At 34.9% G+C, this 22,847-nt stretch overlaps 1 protein-coding gene across 1 annotated transcript in view; it reads right to left on the reverse strand.

Annotated features, from left to right (window-relative positions):
- The window catches only part of LOC126879244 (gastrula zinc finger protein XlCGF57.1-like), an 87,580-nt gene that overhangs the window by 13,780 nt on the left and 50,953 nt on the right, over positions 1 to 22,847 (reverse strand). The window lies entirely within an intron of this gene.

Below are 22,847 nucleotides of genomic sequence, written 5' to 3' on the forward strand. Positions count from 1 at the left end.
GTAGAGAGTTTGTGAAACATCTAATCTCCTTCTAAAGAGTTGTATTTTCATATTCTGATGTAAATAAATGCGTAAAACATTTTTAAACCTCTAATTCTTGGGTTTGAAAATAAGGGGGCAAATTTCGTTATAAACATTTAGAGCTGAAGCGGCCCTATACATCCTATGAGTTTTTAACTTACAGATTATTGTTGCTAAAGATGAAACAAAGATTTATAAAAAAAATAAAAAATTTCTACGACCAACTGAAGCCGAGATAATTTTTAGGTTTGAAAATAAGGGGGCAAATTTCGTTATAAACATTTAGAGGTGAAGCGGCCCTGCACATCCTATGAGTTTCTAACTTACAGATTATTGTTGCTGAAGACAAAACGAAGATTTATAAAAAAATAAAAAATTTTACAACCAACTGAAGCCGAGATAATTGTTTTTTTTTTTTCTTAGTGCGTAGTGCCTTTATTTATAACAATTAAGAAATTATTTTACAATCATTGACTAAAGAAAGACTTATATTATCTTAAAATAAAAATTATTATAAAATATAATTACATTTAATTATTGAAAATTATTTTTAAAATCGGTGCTTTTGCAAGCGGCCGAATTTTGCAAATCGCCCGGCTCGCTTAAAATCCGCGCGGTCGGAAAATTTTTACGTAACTTGTATTAAATTTTGACAGAAAACAATTTAATAATATTACCATTATAATATAGTCTATTTACCACTGTATTTGTTTTTCTTGATAAACTTTTATAGAAATAATATTACAAAAATGATACATATATATGAAATATATAACTATATTTTTAATTTTTTCATTGTTATATAAATATAATAATAATAATGTTACTTCTTACTATAATATACAATATAAAACTTTTTTTTCTTGTAGTGACTATTCTTTTTGGATTTCACATATAAAAGTTTATTAAGAAAAACAAATACAGTGGTAAAGAGACTGTATATTATAATGGTAATATTATTAAATTGTTTTCTGTCAAAATTTAATACAAGTTACGTAAAAATTTTCCGAGCGCGCGGATTTTAAGCGAGCCGGGCGATTTGCAAAATTCGGCCGCTTGCAAAAGCACCGATTTTAAAAATAATTTTCAATAATTAAATGTAATTATATTTTATAATAATTTTTATTTTAAGATAATATAAGTCTTTCTTTAGTCAATGATTGTAAAATAATTTCTTAATTGTTATAAATAAAGGCACTATGATTTAAGAAAAAAAAAAACAATTATCTCGGCTTCTGTTGGTTGTAGAAAATTTTAATGTTTTTATAAATCTTCGTTTCGTCTTTAGCAACAATAATCTGTAAGTTAGAAACTCATAGGATATACAGGGTCGCTTCAGCACTAAATGTTTATAACGAAATTTTCCCCCTTATTTTCAAACCCAAAAAGTTATCTCGGCTTCAGTTGGTCGTAGAAATTTTTTATTTTTTTATAAATCTTCGTTTCATCTTCGGCAACAATAATATGTAAGTTAAAAACTCATATGATGTCCAGGGCCGCTTCAGCTCTAAATGTTTATAACGAAATTTGCCCCCTTATTTTCACATCCAAAAATATTAGAGGTTTAAAAATGTTTTACGCATTTATTTACATCAGAATATAAAAATATAACTCTTTCGAAAGAGATTGGATGTTTCACTAACTTTCTACGATTTTTTTTCAAAAAGTTATAGCCTTCGACATTTGACCTCTTGGGATAAACAATTTATAATATCTAAGCAACAAATTCGTTAATCTTGCTCTACAATTTTTTTTATGTTTGGAATCGAAAGATCTTCATTTTAAAGCTTTAAAAATTAAAAAAAAATATTTGTACAATAAATAATGCAATTGTAAAAAACGGCCATTTTGTACATTTCGCAGGCTGTTTTGCAATAACCAATTAACCAAATTAAACATACCGTACCTCAAATTGTAGGTTTTTTAATTTACTACAACTTTCTATTAAAATGTTTTTCTCTAAAATCAATATCCTAAGCTACAAAATTAAAAATCAATAAAAATTACAAATTAAACAAATGAAAATCGCAATTAAAAAAAGCGCACAATATTTTTGGTTACATTTTAGTAGAAGTTATTCCTGGCATCGTCCTTTACAACACCTGATAGGTTTCAAAAATTCCTGAATTATATCACGTTTTTTCACCCACAGCCTGGGGTAAATGTCTTCTTTCTGATGACAGGCGCAGTAAAGTGTACAGAAGGCCCGGAGAATGCTACCCACAGTGTAATACCGTAGGGACTGTACAGTAGGGTGGATTGATTATCGCAATATTTTAAAAAAATTGACAAATTGATTTGGAATACCCACCAAAAGTTTCCTTTTGTAACGACAATAAAAAAAAGAGTTATTACAACTTTTTGATAAAATTACATCTTCTTGAACTCTACAGGCTTTTGAAAAATGAAAAAAACAATTTGTTGGCATTATTAACAGAAGCCCGCCAAAGTCCTGGCGGCCCTGGTTTGTTTAGTCTATTAGTCCCATCTTCGGGGTGCGGAAGTGCTGCGACTTTGGATTTTCAAGAAACAAACTGAGAAGAGCAGGAGATCAATCAAGAAAAGGTTTTATGCAAAACTCTCCCGAAACTTTGAAGGCCATATATTTTGACGGTAGGAAAGATAAATCTTTCGTTATCGAAAATATTGAAGACAATCCCCACAGAAGAACCGCACTCGAAAAGCACGTTTCATTAGTTCAAGAACCAGGCTCCATATTTTTAGGTCATACAGTACCTACCCCTTTCTGGATCGGCTAAGCATTTGTCAAAGTATTGGGAACTTTTTAGAGAGTTATAGGTATAATATAGAAGAACTAGTTGTAGTAGGATATGACGGAAATGTGGTAAATACGGGAAGAAAAAATAGTATAATTTTTCAACTGGAGTTAAAGTTAGGCCGTCCTTTACAAAGATTTATCTGTCAGCTTCACGCTAATGAATTGCCTTTACGGCATCTTTTCCAAAAGCTTGACGGTCAAACTTAAAGTCCAAGAGCTTTTGCAGGAACTATAGGAAATCAAATACAGTAGAACTCCAATTATCCGGATTAATTGGGACCGGACCCGATCCGGATAATCAAAAATCCGGATAATTGGATTTTTCTCAAAAAAGGCCTTTTCCGGGAATGAAACGTAATTACAGCAAAACACAATGGAGAACATATACGGTATTTATTGTGAAAAACAATACAGTATACACAACAATATGTAAATGACAAAGTTTACATTACGTAATGTAGCGTGATTAGTGTAATTACTTCTAATTACAATAAAACTAGCGGTTCGTAATTTATATACGACTTTATTTTTTATTTATACAAGTTTACTTTACAAACTTTAGCTTAAGACTAACTCTATTTACAAATATGTCCTATTTATATATGCGATACAGATATTCCAGAAATATCTATATATCTCCAGCTATGTCCATGTGACTCGACCGCTTGGACGTCATCGGCGCTGCATCGGCGTATCTCGAAACATCGATAGTGTTCTGTCTGTCCGGAGACGGGAGCTGGTATACGAGGGTAGGTCAATAATTATTTTGTTACACTGCTCCCCTCTTAAGATCTGAGCGTCCCGATCAGCAACTCTAGATGGCCCAGGATGGCGGAATCTACAGGATTCTCCAGCTCTGCATACACCCCTAGAAAAGAAGTAACAGTCTACTGTCTTTGAAGGGTATGACATCTTCGGGTTCATGCAACACACAGTAATCCGTACGCCAGTTTCTCTGAAGATCACTTCCAGCATGCTTCTCACAATCTTCCAATCCAGATTTTCTACTGCATGGCCAATTTTTGGTAAAGCCAAATCTTTGATGTCATAATTACAGACCATTTTCTTCAAATTAGTTAGAGCACGCCATATGTTCTCGTAGCTTGGCGTGTCCGTATAAGACTTCCTGGTCACTATATACAGCAAAGATCGAGGACCATCTTCCAATCGCAATACTCTTCCAATTTTAGGTTGTTGATTCCTTAACTCGTCCAGGCGGCCGAACTTTCTATTGAATACGGACGAGATTCCTTTAGTCATCTCGAGGTCTTGTGCAACACAGTGGGCTAGAGAGACGTTTTCTGGAACACCAAACAGATCTTGCTGAACTTCTGTGGTCACGCCGAATCTAGCACTCTTTCTTTCTGCGTAATTTGACATAAATTCCTTAAAACTTGGCTGTGGTGCATCTTTCATCTCCTGTTGGAGGACTCGGGCTTCCTCTGTTTCATTTGAGCCAGCATATGGTGCAAGACGATTTATGTGAATAACTTTTGGTTTACCGTTTGGTAACTTCTTAATTCTGTATATTACGTCATTTATTTTCTTCTTAACTTCATACGGACCTTCCCATTGTCTTTGCAGTTTAGGACACAGGCCTCGACGACGTTGTGGATTATAAAGCCAGACAAGATCACCTACTTCGAAGCTTTCATTCTTGCAGCGAGAATCATATTGATCTTTCATTCTGTCACTGGCTATCTGGATGTGTTGTCGGGCAAGTTCATGAATGTTGTTCATTCGTAACTTCAGGCGGTCTACGTATTCTTCGCCTGCAACATATTCCTCGGAAGGTCTGCAGCCAAACTCTAGGTCGCAGGGCAAACGAACTTCACGACCCAACATCAGGCAGGTTGGTGTTTGACCTGTAGTTTCATTCACGGCCGAGCGGTAGGCCATCAGGAATAAATGAATGTGTTGGTCCCAATCTCGCTGATGTTCAGATACAACTTTGGACAAGTGTTTACCCATCGTTCGGTTCATCCTCTCGACCATTCCATCTGATTGAGGATGCAGGGGTGTTGTTCTGGTCTTATTGGCACCAATCAATTTACAAACGTTTTGGAAAAGAGCTGACTCAAAGTTTCGCCCTTGGTCGGAGTGGATCTCCAAGGGAACACCAAATCGGCTGAAGAATTCTTTAACAAGTACCTCTGCAACGGTAGCAGCTTCTTGATTCGGTAATGCATAGGCCTCGGTCCATTTCGTAAAATAGTCCATGGCTACCAGAATGTATTTATTTCCAGCATCGGTTTCTGGAAATGGACCTGCAATGTCGATTGCTACTCTTTCCATAGAACTTCCAACATTGTACTGTCTCATGGGTGCTCTCTTTTTACCAACTGGACCATTACCGGATGCACACAGTTCACATTTCCGGCACCATCTTCTTACATCATCTTTACAGTTCACCCAATAGAACCGTTCTCGAACCTTTTGCAGAGTCTTCGTAATACCAAAGTGTCCACCTGATGTACCGTCATGCAGCTGACGCAATACTTCTGACACTTTACTTTTAGGTACAATCAACTGAAGCTTAGATTCTGTACCATCATCGTTCTCAAAGGTTCTGTACAGAAGATCATCTTTTAGTATCAGGCAATTCCATTGGCTCCAGTAGGCCTTGACTTCCGGACTACATGCACTAATGTTTTGCCAACTAGGTCTCTCACCTCGACGCATCCAATCCAATACTCTTTTTATACATGGATCGTCTTCTTGGGCTTCTTGTAACTGTTGTGGCTGCCATTGCTCATTAACGACGGTGGTTCGTCTCACGGGGCAAAATCGTTCCTCTAATTTGGCACAGTGATTACAATTTGCACTGCATGGTCGTCTCGAAAGGGCATTAGCATTTGAATGAACTCTTCCGGCCCTGTGTTCTATCTCATAATCATATTCTTGAAGTCGTTCTAACCATCTTGCCATCTGGCCCTCTGGATTACGGAATTGTATGAGCCATTTTAGAGCAGCGTGATCTGTTCGAAGAAGGAACTTTCTGCCGTACAAGTATTTATGGAAATGTTCGCAAGCCTTCACTACACCCAGCAGTTCTCTTCTGGTAACGCAATAGTTTCTTTCTGGTTTCGACAGGACTTTGCTGAAATAAGCGATGACTTTTTCCTGTCCATCCTGGATTTGTGAGAGAACAGCTCCTATGGCACTGTTGCTAGCATCGGTATCCAAAACAAATTTTCCTGCCTGTCCCGGGTAGCTTAATATCGGTGCACTGATCAGAGCCCTTTGTAGTTGTTCGAAAGCTTTTTGACACTCCTCACTCCATGTATATTCTTTGCCCTCCTCCGTCAACTTTGTTAGGGGCTTGGAGATATTGGCAAATCCTTTGACAAATCGTCGGTAATATGTACATAGGCCAAGGAAACTTCTAATTTCATGTTTATCTTTTGGTACTGGCCAATCTTTAATTGCATCAATCTTTTCAGGATCAGCTGTTACACCATTACTCGATACAATATGTCCTAAGTACTTAACTTCTCGTCGAAACATGTGACATTTCTTCGGACTTAACTTCAAGTTCGCTGCCCTCAATCGTTGAAAGACGTCTATTAGATTCTTGGCATGTTCATCAAAGGACCTTCCAATCACAATTACATCATCCAAGTAAACCAGGCATGTTTTCCATGTTAGACCTCTTAAAACTGCCTCCATTAATCTTTCAAATGTGGCAGGGGCATTACATAAACCAAACGGCATAGCCGTAAACTGCCAAAGCCCTGATCCTATCGAAAATGCGGTTTTCTCCCGATCGGCTGGCTCCATGTCTACTTGCCAATATCCACTTTTTAAATCGAGTGTGGAAAACCAACGAGAACCGGAGAGAGTATCCAATGTATCGTCTATTCTGGGCAAAGGATAACTATCTTTTTTTGTTACCGCATTGAGCTGGCGGTAGTCGATACAAAAACGCGTTGAACCATCTTTCTTCTTTACCAGAACTACTGGTGATGTCCATGGACTGTTCGATGGTTCAATTACCCCTTGTTTGTCCATATCCTTGATAATCTCTTCGGCTTCATCTCTTTTCGCAAATGGAAGTCGTCTAGGCCGTTGTCTGATTGGCTGAGCGTCTCCGGTATTTATTTTATGCGTTACTATGCTTGTTTTTCCCTTATCCTTCGTGTCAATAGCAAAAACATCTTGATACTTTATCAGCATAGATGTCACTTTTTCCGTTCGTTCATGATCAAGATCTTGGCATCTTTCAATGATCATCTCAACAAGCTCCTTTGGATACTTCGCCTTCGATGATTTCTCATTGGTATTCACAGAGCAAATTGAAGCCACGGGAACACACTGCCCGATCAAAGCTCCTCTACTTAACTTGATAGCAGTTTCCCTTAAATTCATAACTCTTACAGGGATCACATCTCGAACTTTTACCAAAGTTTTCGCCGTTAGGAACTCGACATTATCCACATCTTCGACCATCCTTAAACTTCCCTCTCGGCAGTGTCCATCAAGCATGGTCATCAGAATTTTCTCACTATTACCGGGTATGGTTACGTCGCATGTAGTAAGTAACAGCGGCGGCTCGTGGGTCAATCTTCAGGGGGGTCATTTTGGTTTGAAAACTTCAAACTGTTGATTTTTTAAAGTATTTAAAAGATCTTTTAGCATTTATATTTTAGATAAAAAATACAGACTTAGATAAAACTCAATACTATTTACCCTAGTTTTCCGAAAATTAAATTTGTCTTTTTTTAGAGTAAATCTTTTAAAAAATATAGGAAAAATGGTATGAACAGGTTATTGACTGATATATAGATAGGAATATTTATAGTATAATAAATTGTAAATTTATTAAAACGAAACTTACTTTAAATATTTTTATATTTTAAGTCAATTCTTCTATCCTTTAGTTCTGCAAAATAGTCTATGACCTTCTCATTGAAATTTGGAATGCTCTTGACAAGCGTTTTCTCGATGCTCAGCATAGACAAGGCACTAAGTCTAGGTTGTCCCATCGTATTACGCAGGAATGTTTTTACTCTTTTTAAAGTAGAAAAACATCTCTCACTTTCCACGGTTGTCATAGGGAGTGTGCACAAAATATTTAATAACTTCACTGCTTCAGAAAATGTTTCAGACAAATTCATGTTAATAAAAAGCTGAAGTATGGCTACTGCACCAGCACTATTGCGAAAATCCTCACGACAATATAAGACTTCAAGTTCCGATTTTAGTTTGGAAATATTCACTGTGGGATAATTAGCCGTCACCATTTTTAAAATATTTTGCGGAAAGTTGGTAGTGTATGCTTCAAATTTCTCTATGTAGAATAACTGTGAAATCATGAGATGATCATTGAAACTAAACCTGTGATTTATTTCAGATATAATAATATCACAAATTTCAAGTGCAGTTCGTCGCTTTGGATCCTCTGCAGTAGTTTTTCTTTTTTTTGCTGTTGATGTGCTTGGTACTTCTGATTCCAAAATAGTATTTCTAATTATTTGGATATTGTTGTTAAAAGACAGGATACAATTTTTGACAGATATAACATCAATGTCTCGCATTTGCAATTGTTTAAACAATATATCAACATGGGGCATTATTTTATGGAAAAAATTTAACCAAAATAAAAAATGCTCATCTTCCAAATGTCTTTTTAAACCAGTTGCTTGATTTATATTGTTACCATCTTGCTCCTCATCAATAATTTCCTCTAAGCAAGATTTTAAATCATCTTTATAAGTGTATACAATTTCAACACATTTTGTATTGAAAGCCCATCGAGTAGGCGCAGCTTTAGGTAGCCTTACTTTAACCACTCTATCCAGAACCATCGTACGTTTTGGAGATCGGCCGAAAAAGGACGAAAATCCGTGTAAATTTGCAAAAAATATTTTTATCGGTTTGTGTTGACTCGCCGCTTTTTGGAGGATAAGATTAAATTGATGGGCATAGCAGTGAATGAAGTGTGCATTTGGGTATATTTCTTTAATTTTTGTTTGTACTCCTCCCAGTTTACCGCTCATGACTGATGCACCATCGTAACTTTGGGCAATCAATTTTTCAGGTGCTTCATTAATTTTTAATAATTGAAGTTCTTCCAATATTACATTAGTTAAATGTTGTGCTGTAGTACCTAGGGGGTTAACAAATTTCCAAAATCTTTCATGTACAATACCAGTTAATACATATCGCAATATGATAATCATCTGCGTTTTATTGGAGCTGTCTGTGGTCTCATCTACTTGAATGGCCACAAAATTTGTCTGGCCAATCTCCTTCATGATATGAGTATGCACAATGGCTAACATTGATTCTAAAATATCGTTCTGAATTGTTTTCGATGTTCCTTTAAATACTGTACTTTTTTCAATGTGTTCTTTAAACATTAAATCCAGTTCAGAAACAAAATCGATAAGGCCCAGAAAAATTCCACGATTATTGGAGCTGTCACTTTCGTCATGACCGCGCAATGCAATTTCGAAAACTCCACAAAATTTTACACAGTCGATTAGTTTGTTTAAAATATACCTATTTTTAGATACCAATTCATTAAAGTCATGCACAGATTTACGATATACACTATCAAGTTGCTGTCTTATGTTAACACGTCCTAAACTTGCGTAACTCATTGATGAATTTATATGAGTAGTTGAAGAGGCATGTTTTGTAATTTTCACTTTTAAATGCTTAATGTCAGTTACTCCATTTTTCGCCCATACAGCGTCATTCGAAAACAGTAAACACGGATAGCAAAAAAATGCATTTCTCACACTGCAGCCACAAATCCAATCACACAAATTGTACATTGATTCTTTAAAATATCTTTGAATGTCCTTACCCCTATCCTTTGTTGTTTGTTTTAAATTCATGTTTGGTTTTGGTCGACCACTTTCTTTTTTCTCAAGCCGCCGTTCATAATTTAGTGTTCCAGCAGATTTTAAGGCAATTATTTCGTCAACAACACTCATCTTGTTTTTGTTACAATCACAAAAAAATCCAACAAAACAAAATAAATTACGCAAATACGCCGCGATCGATATAGACCTGCCGTGAAGTGCGGTCAGCAGACGGTAACTAACTAAACGTGAGGCCGTCGACTCTACTAGAGGTATACGACGGAAAGGTCACTCCCACTCTCGCCCACGAAATTGCTATCTGCCGTCTCTTTTCTATTTTACATGCATTTGTCCATAAGCCATAAGAACTGTATATAGACAATTTAAAATACGGCCCAGCCACGGGCTTGTGTATAGCGCGAGGCGCGACGTTATTATATCTATTATATTTGTTTTGCCAATGCAGACTGCTGAGAGAGAATTTTATATTTCAGAGTGAAGTTTTAGATAAAAGATATTTTTAATAAAATTGGTATTTTTATGAGATTATTTTAGGGGGGTCATTGACCAATTGACCCTAAGGAGGAGCCGCGCTTGGTAAGTAAGCGGATGACATCTTCTTTGTCGTCGTGAAAGGGCAACTCTTCACCATTGATCTTGAGAACTCCATTTTGAACATCCAATATTGCCCCCACTTTCCTTAATACGTCCATCCCCAATATGAATTCGTCGGAGATCTCGGCAATTAATACTTGATGTTCAACTGTGGTCTGGCCAATGGATACTGACATATTAGCCTCGCCATATGTATTAATTAGCTCACCAGTCGCTGTTCTAAGCTTTACTGTTGCAGGTGATAATTTATTATGGTCTCGTACTACACCTGGACGTGCGATAGTTCTCGTTGCACCTGTATCCACCAAAAATGATCTACATCTATTACTGATACGACCTTCGATGTATAAGTTGTGGACTCCACCGGAGGACGTAAGGTTGACAGTTACTATGGGGGCTCTAGTTCTCGAGGTCGGCAGTTGCCCCTTGGTGTCGACCCGCTCTAGTTTTCCGACGGCTGTACGATCTTCTTACAATTACGACGAATGTGGCCTACGTCTCCACAATTCCAACATCTAGGCTCGCGTCTCTTTGGCATCTGATTACTTAATACTCTCCGTATCATTTCCTCCAGACGTTCATCGTTGTGTTCGTCACTTTCTTCAATGGTTCTTACTCTATGGCCTCGTGAAGTTTGACTAGCCGTTTCGTGTTCCAATGCAATAGCAAGTGCTTCATCTAAAACTTTCGGTCTTGCTAGTCGTAAAGCTTTCTGTAGTTCATTATCTTTCAGCCCATTGACGAAGGTATCTACTGCAATTTCTTCTAAAACGCTGTCTGGCACCTCTGGATAAGCCAACCGCACCACACGAGCCACATCTGCTTCAAATTCTTGCAGATTCTCACTTGCTCGTTGACTTCTACTTCGCAGTTGTGCTTTGTATACTTGTTGTAGATGGGCATCTCCATAGCGTTTTTCTAGACGAGTGAACAAGGTCTGGTAACAATTTTCTTGACCCTTGGGAATTGACCTTAATATATCTGCAGCATCACCTCGTAAAGCAGCAGTCAAGGAAACAGCCTTTTCTTGTTCGGTCCAATGATTGGCGGTCGCAATAGCTTCAAACTGTCTAAGATATATGGACCAAGAGGACTTTCCATCAAATGGTGGTAATTTGAATCTCATATTATGCGACGTTTCGTCTCTCGGTAGTTCATCTTTCACTAAAGGATCTAACGTTGCTGCATTAACTGATGGTTGTACTTTTGTATCGGTTATCCTGCTCTCTAGCTGTTTGATCTTTTCTTCTACGGTCTCTACACTTTTCTGCATCTTATCGAATGTTCTAGAAACTTCTTCAAATTTCTCATTGTTCTGTTTACAAACTTCTTCTAGTTTTTCGTTGTTTTGCCTACAGACCTCTTTAATTATTTGAGAAGTCTCATTGAATCTTTTAGCAACATTTTCGAATTTCTCGACGCTTTTTCTACTAACTTCTTCAAGTTTCTCGTCGCTTTTTCTAGAAGTTTCATCGATCTTTTGAGAAACACTTTCAAATTTCTCGTTGTTCTGTCTAGAAGTTTCATCGATCTTTTGAGAAACACTTTCAAATTTCTCGTTGCTTATCTTAGAAGTATCATCAATCGTTTCAGAAACAGTTTTTAATTTCGATAAGATTGCTTGTTCTGCTGACTGGAAGTGGAACGTCTCTGGATCATCTCCGTTCTTCGTTAGGACTTCCTCGAGTCGTGCTTGTAGAACTATCTTGAGCCCACTGCTGTCCAGATCCCGTTCCTCGAGCTGTTCACGGAGCTGTTTTACTGTAAGTTCTCGTAGCAACATCTTTGGTCGGCACACACGTACTTTCCAAAATGTCTTTTAAAAGTCTTTCCGAATACCGAACAATCAACGCACTTTAACTATTCCCGACGAATAAAGTCCAAAAGTCTTTTAAAGTCTTTCCGAATACCGAACAATTAACGCACTCCGGTTATTCCCGACGAATAAAGTTCAAAAGTCTTTTAAAGTCTCTCTGTAATTCACTTATTTATATCGCACTAAGTTAACCGAACACCGACACCAACTGTAGCGTGATTAGTGTAATTACTTCTAATTACAATAAACCTAGCGGTTCGTAATTTATATACGACTTTATTTTTTATTTATACAAGTTTACTTTACAAACTTTAGCTTAAGACTAACTCTATTTACAAATATGTCCTATTTATATATGCGATACAGATATTCCAGAAATATCTATATATCTCCAGCTATGTCCATGTGACTCGACCGCTTGGACGTCATCGGCGCTGCATCGGCGTATCTCGAAACATCGATAGTGTTCTGTCTGTCCGGAGACGGGAGCTGGTATACGAGGGTAGGTCAATAATTATTTTGTTACAGTAATATTGACACACAATACTGAATCACAGCAAAATGAATTATTTTTTTACAAACTTGATTTTTTCTTTTTCTCAATCTGATCCGGATAATTGGAGTTCTACTGTAGTACATTGCGAAAATATGCCGGTTGTAAACTGTGACATTATTGACTGTGAAGACTGTGACCAGAAGTAGATTTAATTGATTTAAGTGCCGATCGGAAATATTTGTTTGGCAATTTCTAGAGGGGAATGTTCTGTGGATTTATTAAACCAAAGCCCTGGAAAGTTGAGTAATTCTCGATGGCTAACGTTGGCGAATCGCATTATAAGTCTTTATGTTAGCACTGAAAATCCAACATCAGAATTAAAGGAACTGACCAAATTTATTGTCATGGTTTATGCTCCTTTATGGTTTCGGATCAAATGCAATTCATCATGTGTGAATGGTGCAAAGCATGTTTTACAAACAATTAAGCGTAGTCGATATTTAGAGCAAAATTTTAAAAGTTTTATAGACTATGTAATTAAAAGAAATGCCCATTTTGTACATCCGCAAAATCTTCCATTATGCATGCTGCATGACACCCGCCCGCATATAAGAGAGCTTGCACTTCGTCGCATTCTCAATGCAAAAACTAAGGCCAATAATGATTCATCTAACATCTGATCTTTTATTATTCCACAAATTAATTTTGAAGCAGATGACTATATTGATCTTATTGATTGACAAAACAATAAAATAACTTGTTCTACATTGCTTCAAGGTTTGAAAGTAGAGTATTTAAAACACATTATTTCCGGATCTCCTGAGAAAATCATTGACATCGCTATATTTCCCTGTCACACCCAATCTGTAGACAGAATCGTGAAGCTCGTAACTGAAGTATCTTTATCGGTTATTGGGTGTCAAAAAAGAGACTTACCAAGGAAAAAATTGATTCGCGCAAAGATATGCCAAAATTTGAGTCCAAAAAAGACTACAAACAATAGATAATCAAAATTAAGGGGGAGGGTAGGGAGTGGGTCGAAGAATAAATATGACATATTTCAAAAATATTTCAATTGGATATCATTTTTATAATAATAACAATGTACTTACTACAGTAGAGCGTCGATAATCCGAACTAATTGGTAGAGGGGTAGTTCGGATTATCAAACATGTTCAAAATATGTACATACAAAGCGCATAAACATAGTACATACGTTTTAGTTACAAGGAATAAAACACCTGCATAATAAATATATTGTATGTATTTCTGCATAAACAAAACAAGAATCCGCGGTCATATTTTGCCCATATTGTCATATTAAATCCAAAAATTCGGTCCGCGATATATTTTTTTAAATTTTATAATTTTTTTGCGTTCGGATTACCAGGGTTTGGATTATCGACGCTCTACTGTACTTAACTTTTCAATTTAAATCATAAGTTAGTATTTTTTATTTTTTTATCTTTTCAACCTCCAGTAGAGAACAAAAGATAAAATTTTTTTGAAAAATCGCAAATAAAGATTAGGTTTGTAATACCAATTGGCAACTTTTGCGCACTATTCCAAAACAGTTTTCGACACTTCCATTTTTCGATCCACCCTACTGTACAGTAATGGTGGCGCCTCGATAATGGTGTGGGGTGGGATTAATTTGGAGTCTCGTACGCAGGCGGCTTACATCATCATCATCATCAGTGGCGTTACAGCTCTTTGTGAGCCAAATCCTTCTTCAGAACAATCCTCCATTCGCCCCTGTCTCTGGCAACTCTTCTCCATGCTCTAATTCCAATAGATTCTAAATCAGTTTCTATGTTGTCTTGGTACCTAAGTCTCGGTCTTCCTCCTGATCGTTATCATATCGGCCCTCTTCGGTCAAAAACTTTTCTGACTATGGCATCTTCCTCTCGCCTGATTACATGACCTATCCATCTAAGGCGTGCTACCTTAATGAATTGTACGGCGGCTTAGATCATACAACTGTATTAGACATTTTAGAAAAGCATGTTGTGCCTGTGCCATTTGCACCATTTATTGGGGATAATTTCATGCTTAAGCAAGACACGGGCGTAGCCAGGGGGGTTTTGGGGGTTCAAACACCCCGAAAAGTGAAGATATTAATATATTTCAAATTTTTATTATGAATATAAAGGTTATTTTATGTAGTTTTACGTCGTTTTACTTTTTTGAACCCCCTCCGAAACTAAAACCTGGCTACGCCTGTGAAGCAAGATAATGCCAGGCCTCACATGGCAAGAATTATGCAGCAATATCGTCAGGAGGTTGGATTCCTGTCATGGATTGGCCAGCCAGAAGTCCTGGCTTCGATCCAATTGAACATGTTTGGGACATCATAGGCAAACGACTACGATAACTACCTAATGCACCAAACATATTAGACTTAGACGAACTGTTTTTGCGGTTAGTTGATATTTGGGATCAAATTGATCAATAAGATATACAGTTGAGTCCCTGAATCTTTACCCGTGCGTCATCATTTACAGCATACTAAATAAGTCGATGATAAGTCGGAAATTGAAATTTACTAAACGCAACAGCAAGTGACAGTAAGTGACTTGCTGTTGCGTTTAGTACATTTTAATTTCCGACTTATCATCGACTTATTTCGTATGCTTTAAATGATGACGCACGGGTAAAGATTCAGGGACTCAACTGTAACAATGGTAATTCTCAGTATGAGAGATCGTTGTCAAGCAATAATAAATGCCAGAAGAGGCAATACTCAGCACTATAAAAAAACACTTATAGGCACTTATAGTACATACCTACTCGGTACTAGTGCAGAGCATTGCCTCTATATCTTAAACTTTAAAAATTTCAATTTTTCATTTTTTTATGATGTTAGTTTGTTTAGATGTTTAGATTTATGATGTTATATTGTTTACTTCAATATATTTTTTGGAAAAAAAGGTATTTTATGTTTTAAAAGCAACCTTAAAGCACAAAAGAACAAACAAAGGGCCTAGCCGGGTAAGATGGTGAAAAGTGCCCCCAGCTCGATTTAAATTCCATATAGGCCACTTTTTAGCACATACAGGGTGTAACAAAAATACAGGTCATAAATTAAATCACATATTCTGCGACCAAAAATAGTTCGATTGAACCTAACTTACCTTAGTCCAAATATGCACACAAAAAAAGTTACAGCCATTTGAAGTTACACGATAAAAATCGATTTTTTCCGATATATCGAGAACTATTAGAGATTTTTTAATGAAAATGGACACGTGGTATTCTTATGGCAGGAACATTTTAAAAATAAATTATAGTTAAATTTATGCACCCCATAAAAATTTTATGGGGGTTTTGTTTCCTTAAACCCCCCCAAACTTTTTTGTACGTTCCAATTAAATTATTATTGTGGTACCCATAGTTAAACACAATGTTTTTAAAACTTTTTTGCCTCTTAATATTTTTTCGATAAACCAGTTTTAATCGAGATGCGGCTTCTTTTTTAATATGTTTACATAAAAATTTTATGGGGGTTCTGTGCCTTTAAACCCCCCAAATGTTTGTGTACGTTCCAATTAAACTATTCTTGCGGTACCATTAGTTAAACAGGATGTTTGTAAAACTTTTTTGCCTCTTAGTATTTTTCCGATGAGGCACCTTTTATCGAGATGTGGCTTCTTTTCTAAAATGGTTCAAAATATACCTCAAACTGTAATTTATAAAAAAAATTTCATATTATTACCAGGTCTCTACAATCGTACGTAACAGTATACAAATGTGTGGTGGATTTGATAAATATTCAAAATATCTCGATAAAAACTAGCTTTTCCAAAAAGTACTAAGAGGCAAAAAAGTTTTAAAAACATCCTGTTTAACTAATGTTACCACAACAATAATTTAATTGAAACGTACAAAAAAGTTTGGGGGGGTTTAAGGGAACAAAACCCCATAAAATTTTTATGGGGTGCACAAATTTAACTATAATTTATTTTTAAAATGTGCCTGCCATAAGAATGCCACGTGTCCATTTTCATTACAAAATCTCTAATAGTTTTCGATATATCAGAAAAAACCGATTTTTATCTTGTAACTTCAAAGGGCTATAACTTTTTTTGTATGCTCATTTGGACTAAGGTAAGTTGGGTTCAATCGAACTATTTTTGGTCCCAGAATATGTGATTTAATTTATGACCTGTATTTTTGTTACACCCTGTATAGAGGAACTCACTTTCTGAAATTTGTAGCCCCCTAGGTGGTCACGTGACCCCCTAGAGCCTAATTAGGCTTTTTATGTTTTTATTTTTTATCTCAGCCGCATCAAGAGCCTAGCCAAAAACTTTATTTAAAAAAGTTGTAAGTTTCAAAAAGATCTATATGAAATTTTTTTTTTATTTTTTTGGCGGGAAATTCGAATTTTTAGAACAATTTTAAACTTTTAAATAACTCTGAAAAAAAAACTAAGACACTCGTTTTTACGAAAATTAATTATAATGTGTATTTTTGCACTATCTTTCACCCTGAATTTTTTCAGATTTTTAAAATTGGTGAAACGTACCTTTAAAAATAAAAATCCGCATTTTTTCGGTTTTTTTTGTTTTTTGATACAATTTTATACATGTTTTTCAAAAAAGGCAACACTGTCACTAGAATAGGTAAAAAACTGAAAAATAATTGAGGTTTGCTTAATAAAAAATTTTCGTAACGCCATCCATTTTCAAGATACAGGGCGTTGAAGAAAACAAAATTTTACACATTTTTTACGATTTTGCTGAAACTACTAGCAACATTGTAATAAAACTTGGCGGGATTTAAGAGGTAGTTATTGTGCATGTTTTGATATACAATTAAGGATTTGATATTCATCATTGGCGCGCATAGGGGTAATGGTCTGAACTTTTTAACGAATAAAGATAGTATGCCACCGACATATTTCAAATTAACAATCGTTTTTGAATTCCTCGTTCAATTTGTGACAAAAAATGTATCTTCTTATTTTTTCATACGACGCGCCATTTTTATTCAAAAAATAAAAGATCTTAACCCTTACAAAGTATTCGAACCTCTAGTAGTTTCTACATCTACATACACTCATACATCCATTATCAAAATTAATTCGAATACTTTGGAAGCGTTAAGATATTTTATTTTTTACAGCAAAACGGCGCGTCGTATGAAAAAATGAGAAGATAGATTTTTTATTGCAAATTGAACGAGGAATTCAAAAATGATTGTTAATTTGAAATATGTCAGTGGCGTACTATCTTTTTTTCTTTGAAAATTTCAGACCATTACCCCTATGCGCGCCAATGATGAATATCAAATCCTTAATTATATGTCAAAACATGCACAATAACTACCTCTTAAAACCCGCCAAGTTTTATTACAATGTTGCCAGTAGTTTCGGCAAAATCGTAAAAAATATGTAAAATTTTGTTTTCTTCAACGCCCTGTATCTTGAAAATGGATGGCGTTACAAAAAATTTTTATTAAGCAAACCCCAATTATTTTTTAGTTTTTTACCTATTCTAGTGACGGTGTTAAATTTTTTGAAAAATATGTATAAAATTATATCAAAAAACGAAAAAAAAAAACCGAAAAAATGCGGTTTTTTATTTTTAAAGGTACGTTTCACCAATTTTAAAAATCTGAAAAAATTCAGGGTGAAAGATAGTGCAAAAATACACATTATAATTAATTTTCGTAAAAACGAGTGTCTTAGTTTTTTTTCAGAGTTATTTAAAAGTTTAAAATTGTTCTAAAAATTCGAATTTCCCTCCAAAAAAAATTTTCATATAGATGTTTTTGAAACTTACAACTTTTTTAAATAAAGTTTTTGGCTAGCTCTTGATGCGGCTGAGATAAAAAATAAAAACATAAAAGCCTAATTAGGCTCTAGGGGGATCACGTGACCACCTAGGGGGCTAAAAATTTCAGAAAGTGAGTTCCTCTATATGTGCTAAAAAGTGGCCTATATGGAATTTAAATTGGGTTGGGGGCACTTTTCACCATCTTACCCGGCTAGGCCCTTTTTTTCATTACAACTGAAATTATAATTTTAAAATTATGCGTTAATTTTGGCGAATTTTGGCGCGCAGTATGTATTGAGAAGCTTCTGTTGTTTTAATAAAAAGCAGTTAAAAGTTTATATTCAGTTTTATTCAGGATGATATTAGTCACAAGAAATGCTATTAGTACCCAACTGCACAAAAACTCATTTGGAACCAGCAAAAATACGTAGATGTTATCATTTTGCGGTCAGCGACACTACTGGTTCTGGAGCAGTACTGCGGTGAGCGTTGGCGACAGCATTGCTGTGCTCGTCATACAGCTTATTCGCCCCGTGCATGACTGACGCGACGCCTAGCGTAGCCTCCTAAAATTTTTGGCGAACACGATTTAACGTTAAACATATGATACATATCGCTACTTCAATACAAAAGGGCCACAAATTAAAATCACAGTTTTTACAGAGGAGCTACTCAAAGTTTTGACATTTATTTTTGGTTCATTTTTCTTTTATTTTTTATCATTTATATGCAAGTAATATATTGTTAGAAAGGTAAAATTAAACTATATTTGATATTGTATTTAGATACAGCGTAAGTATTTTCCTGAAAGAGATATTAGCAGATATGGCCCTTTTGTATAAAAAATATTTCTTATGTCATGATAGGAATTGGAAATAAACGGACACATACCAAAAAAACAAACATTTTAATCAATGTTTTTGTCACTAATTAATGTAGATTTTGAGTAAAATTATTACAAAAAAGTCTTATCTAATCAAAAAAAAAATATTACAATGTCAGTCTACAAAAATAACAAAAGTTAATTCCAAAACTACTTAAAACTAGTAAAATTAATTTCCCTATTATCTGTTATATTGCCTATTATAGCTGTTAGTGATAGTTATATTTTTTTGAGATAAAAATGTGATTACACTTCACTATGATATTAAGAAACCTAAACAAAATTAAAATAAAAATACAATCAATCCCATTAAAAATAACTTCATACGGGAAATGACTCAAAGAACATTTTTCGTTTACCTACTGTAAATTTAATTAATTTTTCATTGAGTAAAAATGCCTACTTCTTATGAACTATAACTACTTTGCAGAGTAGCAATATACAGATTTAGATAAGGCATGTCCAAATTAGTCAAAATAAAATGCGGTAGGCGGTACGCTCTCAATTAAAATTGGCAATAAACACATTGTGTAATATGATATTCAAACTTTGGAATTACCTATATTAAAATAAGACGATTGAAAACAATATATAGTGGACTGGACTCTCCCTATAACGAACACGGATATTACGAGGTTTCGTTTATAACGAGGTACATTAGGTGTCCCATGAAATTCCTATTGAACTAGAATCCTCTATAACGAGGCATATTTGGTTATAACAAGGAAAATAATCTATATTGAATCTCTATACATATAAATAGTTCTAAGCATAAAATAGTTCTAAGAATAAAAAAACACCTTCACACTGCTATTGTCAATGGTTCCGGACTGCAAGTTATTAGAAAATAAATCTCATTTTACAATGTCTTAACACTCGCTGGATAATAAAAAAAGGTATCAATGTTTTACAACTGTTTTGTGTCTCCAATAAAAACAGTTTTTAACAATTCAACAAAATTCAATGTATCAATTATTTCAAGGGTTCCTAAGGCAAGTTATTAGATATAATAAATAAATCTGGGCCTCCCAGGTAAACTTCATAGTTACTGTTCAGCAATGTATTTTTACCAGATTTATTTATGACTATCGGATGTAGTAAACCTTACTCAACAATAATAACCCATAGAGAGACAAAAAAAAGTGCCGAAATGAAATTTTTATTATTAAATGTGTAAGAGGTCAAAAAATTTGACCAATGTTTATAATTTTTTTACTGAATGGGTGTTTGTAATAATCAAACAAAATGTATTAATCAGTTTACTACATTACAAAATATACAGGATATATTTTTTCTTACAATTTAAGCAAAAATGTTAATGGTTGAAAAAAATTAAACTTTTAGTATCCCATAAATAGGTCTAATGGGTTAATGGTCGCTCGTGTCAGAGTCAAGCATGTACAAAATTGCCAATAAGGCACGCTCTCATATCAGAGCAGAGCGTGTACATTAAGGGGTTAATAAACTACATAAGAGGCAACAAAACAATTTCAATATTATTGTTGTCTGATATAACGAGATCCGCTTATAACGAGGGTCTTGGTCCGTCATTTCAGTTCTCGTTATAGAGAGAGTCTACTGTACAAGTAAATAAAAACAACGGCATTTTACTTTATAATAATAACATTTGACTGTCATAAAAAAATGCAAAATAGTTATGTCCCAATATATGGCCCTTTTTTTATTTTAAATGATATTTATACTAATTACGAGAATATAAGCAAAATGAACGTATTCTGTAATACATCCTTTTTGATTGAGAAATAAAAATATATATTATGCGAATATTTTGTATAAAATGTTTCTGTTTGCTAAAATGCTTTTGTTTAAGAAATAATAATGTACTTACGTGAATCTTCTGTGCAAAACGGACGTATTTCGGAATGTGGCACTTTTGTTTATAAAAACGGTAACAACGACTAGGGTTTTTTGAAATGTGGCTGTTTAGCACAAAAGAAACGTGCGTTCACTTCGACTGCCAGGACACAACTAACAAAGTGGCGGTTTTGTCCATATTTTTTCTTTCAAACACAAAAATGCAAAAAGGCCGCAAGTGTCATTTCGATATTAAAAAACGAAAAATACATGGGGGTTTCAGTGGTATATAAAAATATGACTGCTTAAGGTTAGATTTTTTGAATAAACAAGATTTTCGTATTTTTTGAATTGTGGCCCTTTTTTACTGAAGTAGCGATATGTAGAATTGTAAATATTTTACTTTAATTTTAAATTCTCCTGTATACAGGGTGTCCAGAAACTCTACCGACAAACGAAGACGGGAGATTCCTCAGATAATTTTAAGACAGTTTAACCCAATTCACCTAGTCCGAAAATGCTTCTTAAGGGAGCTAGAGCTCTTTGAAGATGGCGTCATGAAATTAGTTTTTCTTAAATACCTCCAGAACGCTTCTATATAGAAAAACGAAAATTGGTGTGCGTATTTACTTTTCAGAGATGAATCGATTACATCCATTTCAAATTTCTAGTACCGGTCATAAGCGTCCGTTTTGGGTAGAGCAACGGGTATTTTATCGCATAACTTTTTTGTCCTTAACTTTTATGCATTTTTGACACCGGATTATTAAATTGTGAGGTATTCTAGTACTAAAAGGTACTCTTGCTTTAAGTCGGTAGGACACACTGTTTTCTAGAAAAATCGATTTGAAAGTTTTTCGTTTTTGGAATTTGAAAAAAGATTGAAAGAACTTTCCAACCAGAAACGAAGTATTTTACCAACATAAAGTAAGAGTAACTTTTAGTACTCGAATACCTCATAATTTAATAATCTAGTGTCAAAAATGCTCAAAAATTCAAGACAAAAAAGTTATGCTATAAAATAACTGTTGACCTACCCAAAAGGGACGCCTATGACCAGTACTAGAAATTCGCAATTAATGAAATCGATTTATCTCTGGAATATAAATAAATGTACCAGTTTTCGTATTTCTAAACAGTTTTTTTTTGAAATTTTTTTTTTTGTTCAAAAAGCGAAAAATTTTCAAATCGATTTTTCTAGAAAACGGTGTGTCCTACCGATTTAAAACAAGAGTACCTTTTAGTACTAGAATACTTCATAATTTAATAATCCAGTGTCAGAAATGCATAAAAGTTAAAGATAAAAAAGTTATGCGATAAAATAACCGTTGCCCTACCCAAAACGGACGCCTATGATCGGTACAAGAAATTTGCAATGGGTGGATTAGATTTATATCTTGAAGATAAATACGCGTATTTAAGAAAAACTGATTACAAGACGCCATCTTCAAAGAGGTCTAGCTCCCTTAGGAAGCATTTTCGGACTAAGTGAATTGGGTTAAATTATCTGAAGAATCTCCTGTCTTCGTTTGTCGGTAGAGTTTCTGGACACCCTGTATATAATTTTTCTTAATTATTATTACGAAAATCGAAATAAGAGGCTCACGCATAAGAACACATGTGCGGATTAGCGCAGGGAGGTGAGATTCAGTCGATTCTAAGATCACAGCGACGACAGACGTGTTCTTGGGGATAAGACGTAAAAAGACACTCAAGACGAATATTTTGACAAGTCGGTTATAATATTGATTAGAAGCAATTATCTCTAAATACATTTCTTTTGTGAGAACTCGCAAAATTTTAGTCGCAATTACACAAACACTTTTACTT

This window comes from Diabrotica virgifera, chromosome 1 (assembly GCF_917563875.1).
Source record: "Diabrotica virgifera virgifera chromosome 1, PGI_DIABVI_V3a".
NCBI lineage: Eukaryota > Metazoa > Arthropoda > Insecta > Coleoptera > Chrysomelidae > Diabrotica > Diabrotica virgifera.